At 50.9% G+C, this 18,105-nt stretch overlaps 1 protein-coding gene across 14 annotated transcripts in view; it reads left to right on the plus strand.

Moving 5' to 3' along the window:
* Positions 1 to 18,105, plus strand: part of ATP2B2 (ATPase plasma membrane Ca2+ transporting 2) — a 210,642-nt gene that overhangs the window by 28,417 nt on the left and 164,120 nt on the right. For 10 of the 14 annotated variants that reach the window (XR_008530964.1, XR_008530965.1, XR_008530966.1 and 7 more), the window contains exons 1-3: positions 1,823 to 1,910; positions 4,093 to 4,279; positions 5,110 to 5,235. The exons of 1 other annotated variant lie outside the window; for it this stretch is intronic. The gene's annotated coding sequence lies outside the window, so the exon portion shown is untranslated. Of the gene's footprint in view, positions 1 to 1,797; positions 1,911 to 4,092; positions 4,280 to 5,109; positions 5,236 to 18,105 lie in introns of those variants that run through there. 3 more of the 14 variants (XM_054595302.1, XM_054595301.1, XM_054595304.1) reach the window with 3 other exon arrangements.

An 18,105-nucleotide genomic window follows, 5' to 3' on the forward strand; every position in this document is an offset into this window, starting at 1 on the left:
GGCCCAGACCTAGAATGGGGGCTGACTTAGAAGTCTGCCTGGGGGGGCCCGCTGGAGTCCCCCCACCTGCACCCCCAAGAAGGCCAACTTGGGAGCTCCCTGTCCCCTGCTATTGGTGGGCAGTAAGAGCCTTTCTGAGGGGTGTCCTGGGCTACTCTGGTAGCCTAGTGAGGTACCTGCTTTGCCTGCCCCGGTGAGGACCAGGGCCACCCAGTGCTCAGCATCCTTAGCTTCTCAGCATCCTTCCTGCACTGAGGCCACTCTGCCTGGCCCAGGGGTAGAACAGGACCCTTTGGTGGGGCTTGGGAGTGGGGGTGAAAAGTAAGGAATTATCAGGCTGGTCCTGCTGGTGGGGGCCCTGCTGCTAGTGCTCTCAGCTCTCTGCTTCCCATGGCCCCTCTGCCCGACCGGGCTCCGATTTTGGTGCAGTGCAGACTTTCAGCTTAACGAGACAAATTGATATTCTGTGCCAGCCCAGGGATGGAGCGGCAGGCAGCTCGGGACACTCTGGCAGGCAGCTCAGAAGTGGGCAGGGGATGGGGGCAGGGGAAGGAGGCAGCTTCCATCTGGAGCTGCCTCCTGGGGCAACTCCCATCCTCAACCCCCCATGCACCCCCTCCAAGCTGACAAGTGCCCTGAGACATGTCCTGAAGGTCCTTCCACCTTCAGTGCCTTCCTTCCAAGCAGGGCACCCCCTCCTGGAGGGGGCAGGGCAGTGGAGAGGGAGGCTTCTGACTCTTAGAGAAGCCCCTTCACCCACTGTGACCTCTTAACCTTGCTCCTAGGGCTGTCTCCCCACCATTCTCTACTTAAAGAGGCAGCAGGTCTGCCAGAGATGAGGCAGGAAAAAGTGGGCAGCTGGAGGGGGGCGGGGGCGGGGGGGAATCCATTCCTACAGATTCCTCTTTGGGGTTCCCTTGGGTATTCTGGATATCATCTGTCCCCCCATATGGTCAGCCCCTAATTCATCAGCAAAGGCCCCCTCAGATTATGTAGATGCACAAGACATAAGAAAACATCCCTGCCCATGGGCACCTGTCAGCAGAGAAATCACCCCTTGAAGGGGTCTTCTGCCAGGTCCTCAGCCCCGACCCCACCCTGGGTGGGGGTGCATAAGGCAGGCTAACGGCTGGGTTGCAGAGGTAGTGTTTAGCTGGCAGCAGGGAACTCACTGCAGGCCCTGCAACCACAGATGTGTTTAGTCTGTGTTAAGTCCACTCCTCCCCCCTTGTGACCTTTGCTCTCCAGGTATGGGGGTGTCCTGACCAAAAAGAGGGGGGCAGATCTCCTTCCCAGCCACAGGAAGCTCCCAGAAAGAACGGAAGGGCTTAGACCTATGTGAACAAAATCCTTCCCTCTCTGCAATCACTACCCCACCCCTTCCACCACTGGAGGGACCCCTCCCCTCCGGCTCAACCCCAATCCTACCCTCACCATGCCCTTGACATTCCCTCCTACTTCGAGTGAGCGGGCAGATTCCTGAGACTCTGCCAGCTTTAGCTCTTCATGATCCCACGGGAGGAATTAAAACCGCAAACAACACCGTGGTGGTTCGGTCCACGCAACCCCCCTCCTGCCCCCTACTCTTCTACTCTTCTCCCCTGTCCCCGCAACAGAACGAGCCCTCGCGGAGGTCCGCCCCCAGCCTCCGGCCCCCTCCCCCAGCCTCCGGCGCAGCGGCAGGGGCGGCCTCTGCCTCCCCCGAGATCGCGTTTTGCCGGGGCGATGCTCTCCTAGAAGCCGCGCCGCGCCTCCGCCCCCCGCCCCCCACCTGCTCGGGCGGGATGGTACAGTCTGCAGAGGCACCGGGCACGCTGGCTGGGCTCAGCCGCGGCACCAGCTGCAGCACCGCGATTCCGGGGCTGCCCGCCTGTAAACCATGCCGGATTTGTGCTGATTTTCGTAGCCAAGTAAGTACCGGCATCCCCCAGCATGAGAAAATAAAAAATAAAAAGCACCCCACTCTGCTCTCCCCTTCCTCCCTCACCCATTTTATTTTGTTTCATTTCATTTGCTTTTTCTCAGCTCTGATGGTGGTGGCGGTGGCAGCTTGGAGGGGGTTGCGAGCTGGGCTTGTTTATCTGGCAGCAGCTGAGGCTGCATTGGGAGTTGCTGCTGGGGGAGACACTAGTGTGAGGAGGGTCTCTGTGTTGGAGGGGAGGACTGGGGTGCTGGGGACACAGGCAGGGAGGCCTGGGACAGGCAGATGCCTGGGGTCTCAGGTAAATTCCCCGCAGCCTGTGGACAGCAAATGCCCTCAATGGATGTTACGCAAGGGCCAACAAGCTGGTGGCAGGGAGGGGGTGGGGGGTAAGGTTCTCTCCCTACTGAGCTGCTGGACCTGGGGAAACACTGATGACCAAAGGGTACCCCTGCCTGCCCCAACCAGGGCCCCAGGAAACAGGCAGCAGGAGGCCCCCCACGGAGGATCCCCTTGGTGGGGTGGGCTGCTGTGTGCCGGCACCCACCAGGTCAGGCCGGCCAGCCAGGGTGTGTGATGGCAGGAACCAGGTCCCTGAGATGGCCAGGAGGGGGACAGGAGTAGCATGGTCAGGCCATTTTGCAGCAGTCATGCTGGGTGGTGGAGTTGGCACTTTCTGCCTGAAATCCCAGTTCCTCAGCCACAGCCTGGGTGGCCTCTGGCTGGGCACTTGGGTACCTGGGGCTCCTCCCTGCCCCCTACAGGGTCAGAATTGGAAAGCCAGCAGGGAGCCTCTGGACTCCCCAAAGGTGGGCTGCTATGGGCAGACACTCCTTGCTAGCCAGGTGGCCATTCCACACAACCTCTGTCCTCTGTTCACCAGGTTGTTTGGGGAGGGGTCACTGCGGCTGGTCTGCCCTAGTCAGGCAAGGGCCGCAGGGATCTGGGGGTCCCCATGCAGAGGCCCAGCCTGGCTCGACCTTCAGAAGGATAAGTGAGCAGGCAAGCTCCACCTGCAGAGGGTCTTGGTGTGATGCTGCACACCCCTGGCCCAGTACAGAAGGAGTTCCTCTCCTCCTCACCTGCATTGCTCTCTAAATCGCTGGGAGGAAGGAGAGCTGATGTTTGGGGCATTTCCTGGAGTGGCGGGCACCATCCGGAGAAATTCTCCTTTGACGTGTGCAGTAGGAGGGGGCTTGGAGTACAGGCTGCCAGGGCTTCCGCCTGTTAACTTCCTTGAAGGGGCAGTGGCAGGTTTGGGGCTGTGGCTCTGCAGGAACCCTGTGGGGGTGGTCCAGGAAAGATGCTGATGGCCCATATTATTTAGCCTCCTTCACATACCCTGTCCCATTCTCATCAGGGCCTGTAACACATCAATAGATTTGCACAGATGCATTTATACAGATATAGTGTACATTGTAATGCGCTGTGTGTTTCAACCATAGACATACATATGGAGTACTCATGTAGTACACTGTATGTTCCAATCATAAATATTCATACAGAATATCCATGCCCACATATGCACCCTACCACCCTATCAGGCATGTGGGAATACAGCTCACATCCCTGAATATCACCTGCAAAATACGGCATGCACATGAATGCAGCATGTTCTCATACACACACTTGTGAATACAGCATGTCTACACATGCATGTAACACTAACATAGGAATGCAGTGGGATGCACATGGGCAAATCAGCCTGCACATAGTGCCCTGCAGCAGCCACAGATGTGACATGTGGCCTGTGGGGGATGGCCCCAGTATGAAAGAGACAAGCACGCATGTGTTTGGGGTCCCAAATGTCAGCTGCATGCATGTCCATGCATTGGCAGACACATGGCATGCTGGAATACGCCCACAGGTGAATGTAGGTTGCACACGTACGAAGACAGCCCTGGCACACAGATGCAGCACCTTTGCGGATATTGCGTGCATACCCCTGCCCTAAGCACCCTCAGCCTCCAGGCATCTCGTGGAATTGAAGGTGCCTCGGGGCACTGGGGAGAGGTTTGCCCCTCAGGGTACTGCCATGTGAGGACCGAAGGGCACTGGCCCCGAAGTGGTGGCTGCAGCCCCACACAAGCCTGAAGGGAGGGCCAGCCCACATTTCCAGGGAGCTGTGATCGGGTTCAGCAAGGCCATCTTGGGTTATTGATGTTCTGCAGGGAAGGCTGCCCAGTGTTGGAAAGGAGACAGGAGGGGGCGGGCGCAGCCGCTTTCTATGGCCCAGACCACCAGGACCCCACAGGCCCCCTTCTCTGGTACCAAGAAACCGGCACTCTGGTGTGGGATCTCTGAGAGATGGGGCCCTGGATGCCTCCAGCATTCTCCAAAGTCTTCTCCAAACAGAAGGTCAGAAAAGCCTGTGGCTTATGCTGTAGAAACACTGAAATGCTGGGCCCTTCCCTCTGTTTTCCTAGTGCCCCCTTTCCCTTTCTCCCCACCCAGCACAAGTATAGTTTGGGGGGATTTGGATAAGTAATAACCCAGCAAGCATTCACTGAGCATATTGCTTTGCAAGCATCACTATAGTGGGACCTCGCATAGCCTCATGATTCCCAGGCCACAGATGAGGAAGCTGCGTAGAGAAATGAAGGCACCTACCCAAGGTCACACAGCTGGGACAGGGCAAGGATGGAAGGCAGGCCTTTGAGCTCCCTGCCTGCCTCTTAGAACCTCCCTTCCCCTCCTGCGTGAGTCCAGTCCAATTTGGGGTGCCAATATCTTGTGAAACAACAGGCTGAAAACGTGATATTTTTTGGTGAGGATCTAAGAAAGGGTTTAGAAGGTCTCCTGTGGGTAAAGACAGAGCCCTCCCCAGGCAGGTGTGGTCCTGTCCTAAGCAGCCAGACAACTCTGCCACCTCTTTACTTCATGGAATTGATGGCACCTAGAAAGCCAAATGCAGATGTGTATACTCTGATGTTACCTGGCCTAGGCCTATTTATTAGAGGGAAACTGAGGTCCAGCCAGGTCCAAGGTCACATTGTGCTCTCTGGAGAACAGGGAATCTTGCCGGTCTCTCTCAGGTCCCAGGCAAGAAGCAGCAGCAGCCTGTTTGGGTCCCTGATTTTCCCCAGATGTTTAACTCTGGGTTAGAAGGATGAGTCCGCCAGGCCCAGCCTCTACTCCTAACCAGCTGCATGACCTTGAGCAAGCCACTTTGTCTCTCTGCACCTCAGTCTTCATCTGTGATGAGGGCATACCTGTCCTGCGATGCCTCAGCCCACAGCTGTCTGAGAGCCTTGAGCACTATGGAAGGCTGTGCACAGAGGAGTGACTGACACCAGGACCTGGGGCCAGAGCAGGTGAGCATCTTGCTGCCAAGGTCAGAAGGGAAAGCAAAGAAGGATAATCTTTAGGCTGGTGGATCTCAAGCATTAGTGGACATAAGAATCACCTGGTAAGGGGCAGATTTTTGTCCCCACTGATGCAGGAGGCCTTGAGCGCTGTATTGTCACAGGTGCCGCAGGGTCTGTATCTATAGCTCTGTACCCCAGGGAGCCAAGGTGACTAAGAGTGGGCTTGGAAGAACTCATAGACTCAGAGAGCTGGGGTGACCTGGGCATCATGCTCTTCCCCCATGCCTGCCACATCGGAAGAAACTGAGGTCACTTGGCAAGTTGATGGCAGAGTGAGACTGAATTTCAGGTCCCCAGCCCTCCAGTCCACTATTCCACCCCTAGACACTCGCTTCACCCTGCACAGTTAAATCGGGCCCTTCTGGGGACAGGTCAGCCTTCAAATCCAAAATGAGGCTATTCTCAGCAGCATGGCTGGGAGGGATGCTCCAAAGAGACCCACTGGGTCTTCTGGGTGAGTTCTGGTAAAGCCTCTCTGAACCATATGACAGTGAGGAAATGGCTTCTCTTCTGTAAACCCAAATCTTTCTTTTTCTAGAAAGGAAATAGATTAAAAGTGGGATGTTGGGAAGATTTTAAATAATGTGTGTGAAGCAGCTGGCACATAGCAGGTGCAGGGTCAAGGTAGGGAATACTGGTGGTCCCCGAGGTATAGGATGTGGCCCCTGTTGGCTTCCCTTAGCTGAGCTGTCTAGTGAGCACATGCTGGGTGTCACATGCATACACACGTGGCGGGGGTGTGGGGAGTGGATGGGTTTCCGCCCCCAGCCCCACCTGGAATACACAGTGCAGTGTGGGAGGCGGGGTGGGTCTCCTGCCCATTCCAGTGAACCTGCAATAATTCATTTCTCCCTCCCACTGGGAGCCTCAGACAAGAAAGTGGGGAGAATGTTCCCCTGAACGGAGTCAGTTGGATGTCTATAAGAGCTGGTAGTAGAAGGAGACAATGGCAAGGGCCTGGCGTTCACAGTGGTAGGGTGGGGCCTCAGTTCACGCATCTGTAAAATGGATGGTAACAGTACCCACCTCTCAGGTTGTTGTGAGTGGCAAGTGGGAGAAATAATGGACATAAAGTGCTAAGCTCACGGTGTGGCTTGTATTTGTGGTTCAGTGAATGGAAGTTGTCGAGTTCGTGAATCAGAAGGTGTGAGTTCAAATCCTCTGCCACTTAAGGGTACCCTTGATCAGTTGCTTTGCCTCTTCATGCCTTGGTTTTTGATCTGTAAAATGGCTGCCCATAGGGCTTCATAGGGCTGCTCTATGACAGTAATAAACAATAGGTGACACTTTCAGCTGCGACTCCTGAAAATCTACTAGATGCCAGGCAATGTGCCATGACTTTATTGTCGTCTCTGGTTGGGAGCCCTGAACGGGATGGTGGGAGTGTTTTTAAGATCTTGGAAGCATCGTGCACAACCCAGGAAACCTCTGAAGGGTCAGAGTGGAGGGCAAGATGGCCGGGCCTGATGGAGGTGGAGGTGGGGGTGGGGACCAGGCCTGGTGTCCCTGAGACCACAGAGGTCTCCATGGATGGGGGAGAAGGCCTATTTGTCTGAAGGCGAGAGAGCTGGTTCCGGGCCCAGCTCAGTCACTGGTGAGTGACCTTGGGCAAGTCATGTCAGCCCCCTGGTCTCATGATTTTCCCTTGAAAGACGGGACAGTTAGGGCAGATTCTTCTGCCAGCTAGCCCTAGGTTAAAGGGGCTAAGACAATGCAAGTCTGCAATAGCAGTTATAGCCACTATGTTTGTTTCTTGTTGTTGCCATAACAAATAATTACAAACCGGGTGGCTCAAAACAACAGAACTTGATTCTCTCCATTATGGAGACTGGAAGTCTGAAATCAAGGTGTAAACAGGGCTGGTTCCTTCTGGAGGCCCTGAAGCTGAGTCCATCCCCTGCTCTCCCAGCTTCAGGTGGTGGCCAGCAATCCTTGGCATTCCTTGACTTGTAGCTGCATCATTTCAATCTCCGCTTCCATCTTCACGTCACCTTTTTCTCTGTGTGTCTCTGTCCTCTCCTTTTTTTCTTATAAGGACCTCAGTCATTGAATATAGGGCCCACACTAACTCCAGGATAATTTCCTCTTGAGAATTTTAACTAAATACACAAAGGCCCTATTTCCAAATGATGGCACATTCTGAGGTTTCGAGTGGACATGAATTTGGGGGGAAATGCTTTTCGACCTACTACGGTCAGTAATATTTATTGTTTACTGCTAGTAAGTCCTTTGCAGAGTGTCTCATTTCCTCCTCACTATCTCCCTCTTTACAGATAAAGAAACCATGGCTCAGGGAGGTTAAGACATGCCCAAGTCACACAGCAAGTGAGAGGCAGAGCTAGGATTTGAACCCAGGTCTGTGGGTGGGAACTCCCAACAAGTCCTGTGTTGACCCAGAGAGAAGAGCTGGAGATGGGCAGGGGTGCTTGGAGGTGTGAGGGGACCTGCACTGCAGAAGACTGAGAGATTACAGTCCTTTCAATCTGTCACTTACTCTCTGTGAACCTCAGTGTCTTTATCTGAAGAATGGGGACAGCAACACCAAACTTGTACAGTAATTGCCAAATTCTAAAATGCTAATCATAATAAATCTATCCATCCTCAAGCGCTTTGCAAACATTTTTTCATTTAATGTGTGGGAAGGTAATTGCTTATTCCAATCCACATCCTAATAAGTGACTCCACGATTGAGGAGTTGTGTGCTGTTGAATTAGTGACTTCTCCAGAAAATGGGAGTGACATTAGTACCCACCTTCCTACTTGTTCTGAGAAGCAAATACGATATAGGTGAAGTGCCTAGCCTTGGGTTATAGTTCAATTAAAGACTCAGAGGGTGTTTCCTCATTTGTAAAATTGGGGTAATAATAAGAGTGTTACTATTTTTATACTACTGTTATGTGAGGATTCGCTGAAGTAATGCAGAGGAAGCATTTGACTCGGGCCTTGTCCAGAAATCGGTGTTAAAGTGGCCTCATCTCGTGCCATCAGAAATTAAATCGAATTTAAATCCCAATGCCAGTGTTTACTTCTGTGTGACCTTAAGCCAGTAGCTTTGTCTCTCATAGCATGGCATCGTGACATGTAAAGCAGGGTTGAGGAAACCTGCCTCACAAGATAGTGTGTGTGATGTGATGGATAGAAATCTGTCACAAATAGAACCCTGGTCATACCGGACATTTGAAATATGTCAAGCTTCTGTCCAGCTTCTGGGGAAAGGCCCTCAGAGCGCTTTCTTAAATATGCCCCCAGAACAGGCCATCCTAATCCAAGAGAGTGGATTCAATTTTCGTAAAGACCCTGAGAAGTTGTGCTGTAGTGGAGCATGGGGTTGGAAGAGCCTGTGGGAGGATCCTGTGATTGGGTGATCCCATTCTGAGTCCAAGAGCCACATAGCTGTCAAGGAAAGAAGCAGGTCTCTCTGACACTCCCATGCCTACCTGAGAGCAGTTTCCTATAAAGTGGTGGCATTCTCCATGCTGGCTTGGGCTGTTCCACTGGGCCAAGTCTGGCCCTTCCAGGGACCACTTTGCAGGGGTCATGGGGAGTATTGTCCAGGGGAGTTCTTCCAGCCTGGCTCCCTCAAACCCTGCCTCACTGGGCTGGCTCAGGGGTGGCACAGGGAACTGAGCTGTCACAGTTTTCGGTTGAGGCTGTGGAGGGGTGGGGGATCCTTGAGAAGCCATTTGGGGGTGTCTCCTAGCCTGCCTGGAGCATCTGGGCTAGATGAGGGCCACAAGCTCATTTGGAGCAAGGGGTGCTGTGCTCTCACTGACAGAGTCTTCTCAACATTCTAATCTGTGCCTGTGGGCAGGACACACTACCCATGTGGCCTGACTTAGCAGTGATATAGTACAGTGGTTCCAGAACAAGTGTGGGCCCAGTCTCAAAGTATCAAATCCAAGGCCTGGGCACTGGCCACTGGCCAGCTATGCATCCTTCATCTTTGAACTTCGGCTCCCTCAGCTGCTAAATGGGGACAGTAAAAGAGCGTGCCCTGTAGGGTTGTTGTGATTAAGGCTGAATTGTATGGATTCCCAGATGCACATCTTGATATCTCTGAAACAGGGGTGCCCATTACAACTGGTGGCAAGTCACAGCAGAACCAGCCGTGACTTTGTCTTAAATATACATAAAGTAGTGATGCATCTTACAATGGATGCATCTCAGATGCAGTGAAATATGGTAAATAAGGTAAAAGCTGTAAAGGATTTAGAACAGGGCCACCAGGCTGGTGGGAACAAGCCCGTCTACCACCTGCCTCCCAAGCTCAGTCATGGTGGGGCCTTGGTATTTCCGTGTACCTCACCGGAGCCTTCTGAAACAATGGGCATGAGAATACCTACCTTCTAGCACTTATATAAGAAGCCAACGCGTTTGTGTCTGTATCACATATCCAGCAGAGTGCCTGTATGCAATAGGTGCTTAATAATTAACAGTTCAAAGTAAACAACAAAGACAGTAGAACAGAGAGGAGTCTAAAGCACAGACTCTGGGATTCCAATTCCTGCTACACCACTTCCTTTCTGTGCGACTGTGTACAAGTTTCTTAATGTCTCTGTGCCTTAGTTCCTTCATCTGTAAAATAGGGATAACAAAAGTATCCAATTCATGAGATTGCTGTGGGAATTAAGTAAAATTAAAGTGCTTAAGGCAGTATTTGGCAAAAGTGTAGGCAATTATTATTTGATGAACTTCTAATGAGTCTCTTCTAGTTCAATAAATGGTAGCTAAAATAGATACTGGGCTCAATAAAATAATAACAGTATAAACCATGCTCATTTTACAGATGGGGCAGCCGAGGCCCAAGATGCATGTTGGTTTCCCCAAGGTCACAGCAGCTGGCTTTCCCCACTGCTAGAATCAAACCCCAATGTCCAGGCACTAGCCTGATGTTGCCTCCTTGCCCATGTTGATCTAGACTCTGTGGTTCTTATGAAGAAGGAGTTCTTGCCAGGAGAAGGATGGTTTCTTGAAGAAGCTGCAGCCAGATGCAGCATCCACTGGGTCAGGGCTCTTGTCAGAAGTGGTTTCCTTCTTCCTTCATGTCTCTGCCTATTCACCACAGTACAGGGGAAGGGGCCAAGCTGGGCTGTGCCCAAGGTCAGCAGAGCCTGCCAACCACCGTGTAAGCCTACCAGCCAGCACTTCCTGGCCTCCAAGTGCCTTCTCAGTGGCTGCTGAAGGGTTGACACAGCAAAACTGCCCCCTGAAGGGACCAAAAACCCTGGCTGGCCAGGTGGTCCAGCCACCAGGCAGTACCAGGGCCACAAAAACGGATTTGAGCAGGAGTTGGGGGAGCAGAGACCTGGGTGCCCCAGCCTTGACAAACACTGGCGGTGACCTTGGACCCATCACAGTCAGTCCCTCTTGGCACCTGTTTCCCATCTTTAAAACAAGGACTTTGTGACCAGACGGGTCTTCCAGCACTTTAAATGTCTAATATTCAAAATTTCTCTGGCATTACTAATTGTCAAAATCCCAGGGAAGGGACACAGTTAGACATAAGGCAGTCTTGGCCATGTGTGTGTATACAGCTGTGTGGATCTTGGATCAGGGTCCCTAGGAGCAAGCCTGACCCAGCAGCAGCTCCCGTTCACCCCAGGGTGGTCTTCAGAGAGGGAGGCAGGTGGGAGACACACAGACCAGCACCTGGGGCACATGTGCTGCAGGCTGGTGAGGCGTACTCAGGCAGGGCAGGACAGTGTCTACACTGTCATATGTATTTGCAGTGCAAAGGTTGCTAGACCCAGTTTTTTCCTAGCAACTATCTGAAGGCAGGAGATCAAGAGCTCTTTAGGCCACTCTAAATTTATCAACTTACATGACTCAGTTCAGATTAAAATGAGGCCTTTCTCCCCATCACACCCCCAGCAAATTTTGTATTTCTAAACTCAGAGAATCTTGAAGAGGGGAGAGAATGTAAATCAATAAAACCAATACTGGCTGAGTACTTGGTGTGTGCCGGCTATGTGCCAGGCTCCTCACTGACCTAGAGATGAATCAGCTCCAGAAACAGCTCTCACTGGGGAGCCCAGGCAGCCCCAGGAGAAGGTGGAAGCTGAGAGCAGACACTCAGCTGGGGACTGGACCATGAGTAACTTCCATGGCCGAGATTAGGCCACACCGACCAGTCTTTGGATCCCATACATCCTCAGTTTCCTCATCTATAAAATGGGGCCAGTGTAGGGAGGAGTCTATACTCAGGCAATAGTAATAGAACTAAGTATGGCTGGGGATCAGGGTCCAGGGCTGTTTCTGGATGTTTCTCTACACTCTCAGAGATCTGGATCTGCTCTGATGGACTCAGGGGAAGGGAATTCCAACAGCTTCCCTTGCCATGGGACTTCCAAAAGCTTCTCTGAGGAGTCCCTCTGAACTCCTGAGTCAAACCTCTACAATGGGTCTGCAACAGCTAAACATGAATGCAAATGCTGGGGTTGGAAAGGGGCCAACAAGCCTTTATACAACCTTCTCCCCTGAGCCTCACTACAGCCTCCAAAGCAACCTGGAATAATAACAGCTGCCATTAACTGCACTTTCCGCGCTAGGCTCTCTGTGCACATGCTCTACTTTGCCCCTCACAACTGTGAAGTGATCTGTTTACCAAGAAGACTGGTCTCCAAGAAATGTTGGACTCAAGGGGAGATTGAGGCCCAGAGAGGAGTTGCCCAAGGTTGCCAGGGGAGAGCCCAGAATCCCGGCATTCTGTCCATGGTATTGACTGTAACCCCACCGTACTCATACACCACCCCACCCCTCCAGGAGAAAGGGCAAGGCCTTGGATCAGGCCTCAAGTCAGGAAAAGGGCGATTCATACCCAGCCTTTGTTCCCAACACAATTGCCCACAGGTACTGGGGGGCAAGTTCAGGATACCTTTGAGGCTGACGCTTTGGCAACAACAGGCCTAGACCCAGGAATCAGCCATACCTTTTCTCTTCCTCCTCAATCCCTAAAAGACACCTGGGTACCCTCATTAAGTTGCAGGTACATGGGGTCAATGTTCTGGGGAGAGAGGACTTACATTTCTTAAGCACCTACCAAACACTGTTGAGGGATCTATAGTTCAAATCCCAGCTTTGACACAGACACTTTGTGTCCCCTGTGCATGAGTTATTGTCCCTCTGTAGTGGGGGAAATGAATGTAGCCATGCGGAGATTACACAAGATGTAAGTGAAGGGCTCTGCATCTCCTGTCCGATTCTTGGTCACTGCTGTGATAATCATCCTGGCTAGCAACATGCACATCTCATGTCCATCCTGTGAACGAAGCATTCTTATCCTCACTTTACAGCTGTCCAGGGACTCGCCTCTGGTCTCACAAGTTAACCATAGTGTCATGAGTGGGAGCCAGTCAGTTTGTATACTTTGAGACATAATCTTGGGGCCTCAGATGGCATCCAGGAACATACTGTCCAGAGGGGATTGTCTCTGCCAGAGACACAACCCCAGAATGCAGAACTGTGGAATCACTGATGGAGGAGACAGCACAGGGCAGTGGTTAAGAGCAAACCCTAGCACCTGAGAGCCTGGGCTTGACCCAGCATAGCACTTCCTAGCTGTGTGACCTTGAACGAGTGACTTAACCTCTCTGTGCCTCAGTCTCCTCACTTGGGAAGTAAATAATCGTACCAACTTCATAGGGTTCCTATGTGAATTAAATAATTTAATAGCTGTAAAGAACTTAGAACAGTGCCTGACACATAGGAAGCTCAATAAAGTATCGGTTATTTATTATTAATAATCATGGAATCAGATTGGTAAGGGGAACCAGGCCCCACTTGTCCCAGACTCCTCCATGGTCCCCTGGCCACCAGGGGGCCCTTCTCAGAATGTTTTCTGGCCTACCACTCTGATCAAGACTTCTAATGCTCCCCATTGCCAAACAAAAAAAAGCACAGACTCTTCGCCTGCATTCAGTATATCTGTGAGGTAGGCTCTGCCTACCTTTCCGCATCTTCCTCCATGATTCCCCTTCCTCAGTGAATTACTTCATCCACTAAGTGTGTCAGGAATTTTAGTCATTCAATATGAATTGGAGTACAGTTCCCATTCACACTGCCCTTTTCCAGTCTCTGGGCCTTTGCCCAATCTCTGCCCAACCCCAGAACACCCTTTAGCCATCCTTGAAGGCCCCCCTTAAATGCCTCTTTCTTCGGGAAGCCTCCTTGCCTCTCCCTTTATTATAAGCTCCCAGGCTGCAGGCCCTGGAGCTCTGGAGTCACGCCCCAGGCTGATGAGCTTGGTTTGTTTTCATTTTTGTGTTTTTTAGAGATTTCCTTAGAATATTTTTGAATAAACACAATGACTAAATGAAAGGATGAACTTCCTTGTTGGTCCTCCATATCTTCTCTTGCCCCCACCCCCAATCATGTGTTCTCCCTAAGGGGCCAGACAGACCCTTTTAACAATATAAATCAGATTGTAGTGTTCTCTGCTTGGAACTCTATAGTCCTCCCCGTGATGCACAGGATCCAGGCTCCTTTCCATAGCTTATAAACACTTCAAAGTCTGGCCCCTCATCCCACCCCTCTCTCCTCACTCATTGTTCTCTGACTTACTGGCCTCCTTTCCATTCCTGACACTCATCAACCTCTTTCCTGCCTCAGGGCCTTTGTGCATGCTGTTTCCCCACCTAGAATGCCTTTTCTCTTTCTCCTTATATAGTAGGTTTCTTCTCATCAATCTAAATGGTATTTCTCCACTTAGCCTGTTTAAAGGAGGTTCTTCTGTCACAGCACTTGTTTTTTAATAGAATTTATCACAATTGGCATTCTTTTCAGTATTTATTGCCTTATTTGTTCTCTGTATCCCCTCTAGATGATCAGCTCCTTGGGGACAGGAATCTTACTGTCTCTTTTTCTCTTTTATTCTAGGGCCTAGGATGCAGGGCAGGGCACGGGGAGGGGGGTAGGTGATGGGTTCTGTTTTGTGCAGCCATGAAGGAGAAAGCAGTGTACTCCCTCAACATCACACTTGACCTGTTATCTGCAAGATGGGGGAAGAATGATTGTAGGAGGTTGCCCAGGTACCTCATACTCACCCTGTAGCAGGGAGGGATTGGAGCAAGAGAAAGAGAGGGAGGGCAAGGGGTGCAGCCCAAATGAGACAAACGCAGTTTCTAGCGTCCTGCCATTTGCAGTCTAGCTGGGGAAAAGGCAGTAGACAGCCGGGTCTATAAATTGTCTAACACAAGGTTGCACCATAGATGGTGGAGAGCAGGAGAAATCAGAGGAAGATGTGGGAGGAAGAGCTCTTTGATGTCCTGTGCTCTGGGAAAATGGGCCTCGTTGTATTGTTTGTAGTGCCTCTGTGTACTTTCGATCTTGAAGACACCTTAATGATGGGTTTGGGGACCAGACCTTAATAAAGGGAAATTCCTGCTGATTAAACCTACACAGGACTGAGCTCTGGAAAGAGCACACCTGACACTTACCTGCCTACCACCCCACAAGTCCTCAGCCTTCTCCCCAAGCAGGGCACCTAGGAGCTGCCAATTACTATGCCCCTGTCCCAGGAAGCGGCCACAAAAACAACCAGGCAGCAACCATTTGGAAAACCCTGTTTTCCTTTTTTAAACTGCAATTTTTTGTAATTTGAATTATAAAAATAATACATGCTTTTCGAAACAAATGGAATGATACAGAAAGGTCTATAGTAAAATAATTTTATTCTCCCCATATTTACCTCATGTAACCCCTGTTGATATCCTGTTTTGTCAATCCTGGAATGTTCATTTTTTCCACATTTCACATCCCTGAGATCAGGATATATGTGGGAGCTGATGACACGTCATAATTTTACTGGAAGCATGTTTCCTTTCTCAGTGGTACAAAAAATCACAATTCAACTTAGAGTCAATGAAATCTGGCAATTTGCTGTTTCTTTCCCTTCCTTGTTCTTTCACTTACTGGCAGATATAAATTCAGAGTTCTGTTTCTTTTCTGTGGGATCATCTTATTCATACGTATGACTTTATCTGTCCCTTAGTGTACTGTGGCCATTCTGGTGGTTTGACAGGCTTTGGATGAGAGGCAGCAGAGGTTAGCGCATATGACACTGGCTTGGGAGCTGCCAGTCCTGCTGTTTCCCATCTGTGAAGTGCCCCCTCTGTGCCCCGTTGTCACATTTAGGCACTAGCATACATACAATGCCCAGCAGAGGCTGCCTGCCACCAAGTGTGCAACTGGGGCTGGCTCTTCCCTCCCTCCCCTACGACATGGATGGCATGGCATAACAAAATATGTCATTGCCCCCCTCCCAACCAGGTAGCCTTGAGACCCAGAAAAAAGCAGGGAGTCTGAGCTCAAATAAAGGTTGAACACAAAAGGTTGGCTTTTAAAAGCCACATGCAAACAAGGGCAGGAGGTAAAGTCAGAAAACAGGCTCAAAGGTCAGGAGAGAGAACAGAAGGGCAGAAAACATGAACCTGAAAAGATACTTCCCTCAGCCACAAAGCAAATAGGACATATTTTTAACTATCAATTGAAGCAAATAGAAGTTTCTTAGTAAGGAGAAAGGCACAGAAAGTCCACGGTGATCTGCCAGCCCTGCTAGCTCAGCTCCAACCAGATGCAGGTCCAGCATGCACCAGGAGGCCTTGGCAGACGGATATACCTGCTGGCCTCAGACCCTTGAATTCCTTCCTAGTGTTAGTTTCTGAATCAGATTCCTGCTGACTGAGTACAATATCATTGACTTAGACACTGTTCTCAGTGCTCTGTACAACATTTAATACAACATCCCTCCGGCACCTATCATCCCCATTTTACATATCAGGCAACTGAGGCTCTGCAACATACAATGGCTTTCCCAAGGGCACCCAGCCAGCAGGTTGACTCCAGCATACCCAGTTTAGCCATGACAACAGTGGCCTCACAGTCAAGGGTGCTCAGTCTAGCAGGGAGACCAGTAATCCCAAACCAATATGAGCACTGCCGGGGGAAGGTCCTGGCAGGCACTTTGTTGGGCTGTCAGGGAACAACCTTGGGAGGGCCTCACACAGTAGCCAGCCAAGTGAAAGGATAAATAAGAGCTACACAGCTGGAAGGAAGGTAGGAGATAGGGAGGCTGCTCCAGGCAGAGGCAAGGCTTGAGCAACGTACAGGCCACCACCAGCTGCCCAGAGGCTCCAGGCAGGGGTAGTGGGGCAGTGAGTACTCAGCTGGAGAGGTGGCTGGGCCAAGCCAAGGGCTGAACAGTTTTAAGCTGGGAAGTGATATGACCAGATTGACCATTTGGAAGATCCTGTGGCACTAATGAGGATAATGGTTTGGAAGGAAGAGGCCAGAGGCCCACAAGAAGAAAGCCAGAGAGGCATCCTATGAACAAGGGCAAAATGAAGGGCAGGTTCCCAAGAGAGGGGAGACAGGCCAGCTGACAGGGCTTTGGGACTCATAGGAGGCATTGATGCGGAGGCTATCGTGAATCCCAGTTGATGTTGGAGTTGTTGGAGCCCTTTAGAAAGAGATGGAGATGGTGAGAGGGGAACCCATGGAGAAAACCCATGAAATCTGTTTAAGGAAAGGCCAGAGGGGTCATTATAAGCAGACACATTTGAGAACCACTGACAGAAAAATTGTGAAAGTCGTTCATAAAATGAAATTAGCCATCCATACCTACGGGCAGTGGAGGGAAGAGAAATACTCATTCATTCCACAAATGTCAGTGGTGGGCCTACTATGCACCAGGCCATTTAGATATTATGCTGAATACAACGGGCCAGTTCACTGCCTTGTAGCTTTCATTCTAGAAAGAAAAGATAGACAATAAACAAAGATGCAAGTGGGTGGTATATCAAGAAGAACTTGGTGTATGGAGAAAAATAAGAGGAAGGAAGATTAAAAGTGTTGTTTCAAGTAGGGGGTCAGGGGGCCCTCCCTGAGAAGGTGGCATTTGAGTAGAGACCTGAGGGAGCCATGTGGCTGTCTGGGGAAGAAAGTTCCAGGCAGAAGGAGCAGCCAGTGCAAAGGTTCTGAGGTGGGTATGTGCTCAGTGGAGTGGAGGGGACTGGATGAGGGGGAGGGCAGGGGATAAGTTCAGAGAGGGTACGGGTGGAAGGCTGCAGATCTTGTAGGGCCTTGTGGGCCATTTTAGGGACTTCGGCTCTTCTTAGTTTTTTGGTTCTGAGCAGAAGAAGGACTTGATTTATCTCTGGCTATGTGTGGGGAACAGACTGAGAGTAGGGATGGGGGAAGTGAAAGACAGAGAGACCAGGGAGGAGGCTATTGCAGCGAGCATGGTGAGAGAAGACGGTGGCTGGACCAGGGTAGAGACTGTGTAAGTGGAGAGGAGTGACCACATTTTGGATGTGTTTAAAAGGTAGAACAGACAGGATTTGCAGATGGATATTTGGTGAGGTCATTTTACTATAGAATTAGAGAGTTGGGTTGACTCTAGGACCTAGCATGTTATCTATAACCTGCTAAGCACTCAGTAAGTGTGAATGAAATGATGGGTGGGTAGATGGATGGACGGATGGGTGAATGGGTGGGTTGATGGATGGATGGCTAGGTATGTGGGTGGGTGGATAGATAGATGGGTGGGTGAATGGATGGATAGGTAGGTGGGTAGATAGGTGGGTGGGTGGGTGGGCGGGTGTGTGGTTAGGTGGGTGGATGGATGTTTGGACAGACGAATGGGTGGGTGGGTGGATAGGTGGGTGGATGGATGAATGAGAGGGTGGATGGGTGTGTAGAAGAATGGGTTGATGGAGGGATAGATGGATGGGTAGAAAACAGAGGTGAATGGATAGTGGCAGAGAGGCAGGGAGAGAGGAAAGCAGGCAAACCTTGAGTGCAGACTAAGAAATCCAGACT

This window comes from Pteronotus mesoamericanus, unplaced genomic scaffold, assembly GCF_021234165.1.
Source record: "Pteronotus mesoamericanus isolate MK-2021 breed Mesoamerican mustached bat unplaced genomic scaffold, CSHL_Meso_final scaffold_54, whole genome shotgun sequence".
Lineage (NCBI taxonomy): Eukaryota > Metazoa > Chordata > Mammalia > Chiroptera > Mormoopidae > Pteronotus > Pteronotus mesoamericanus.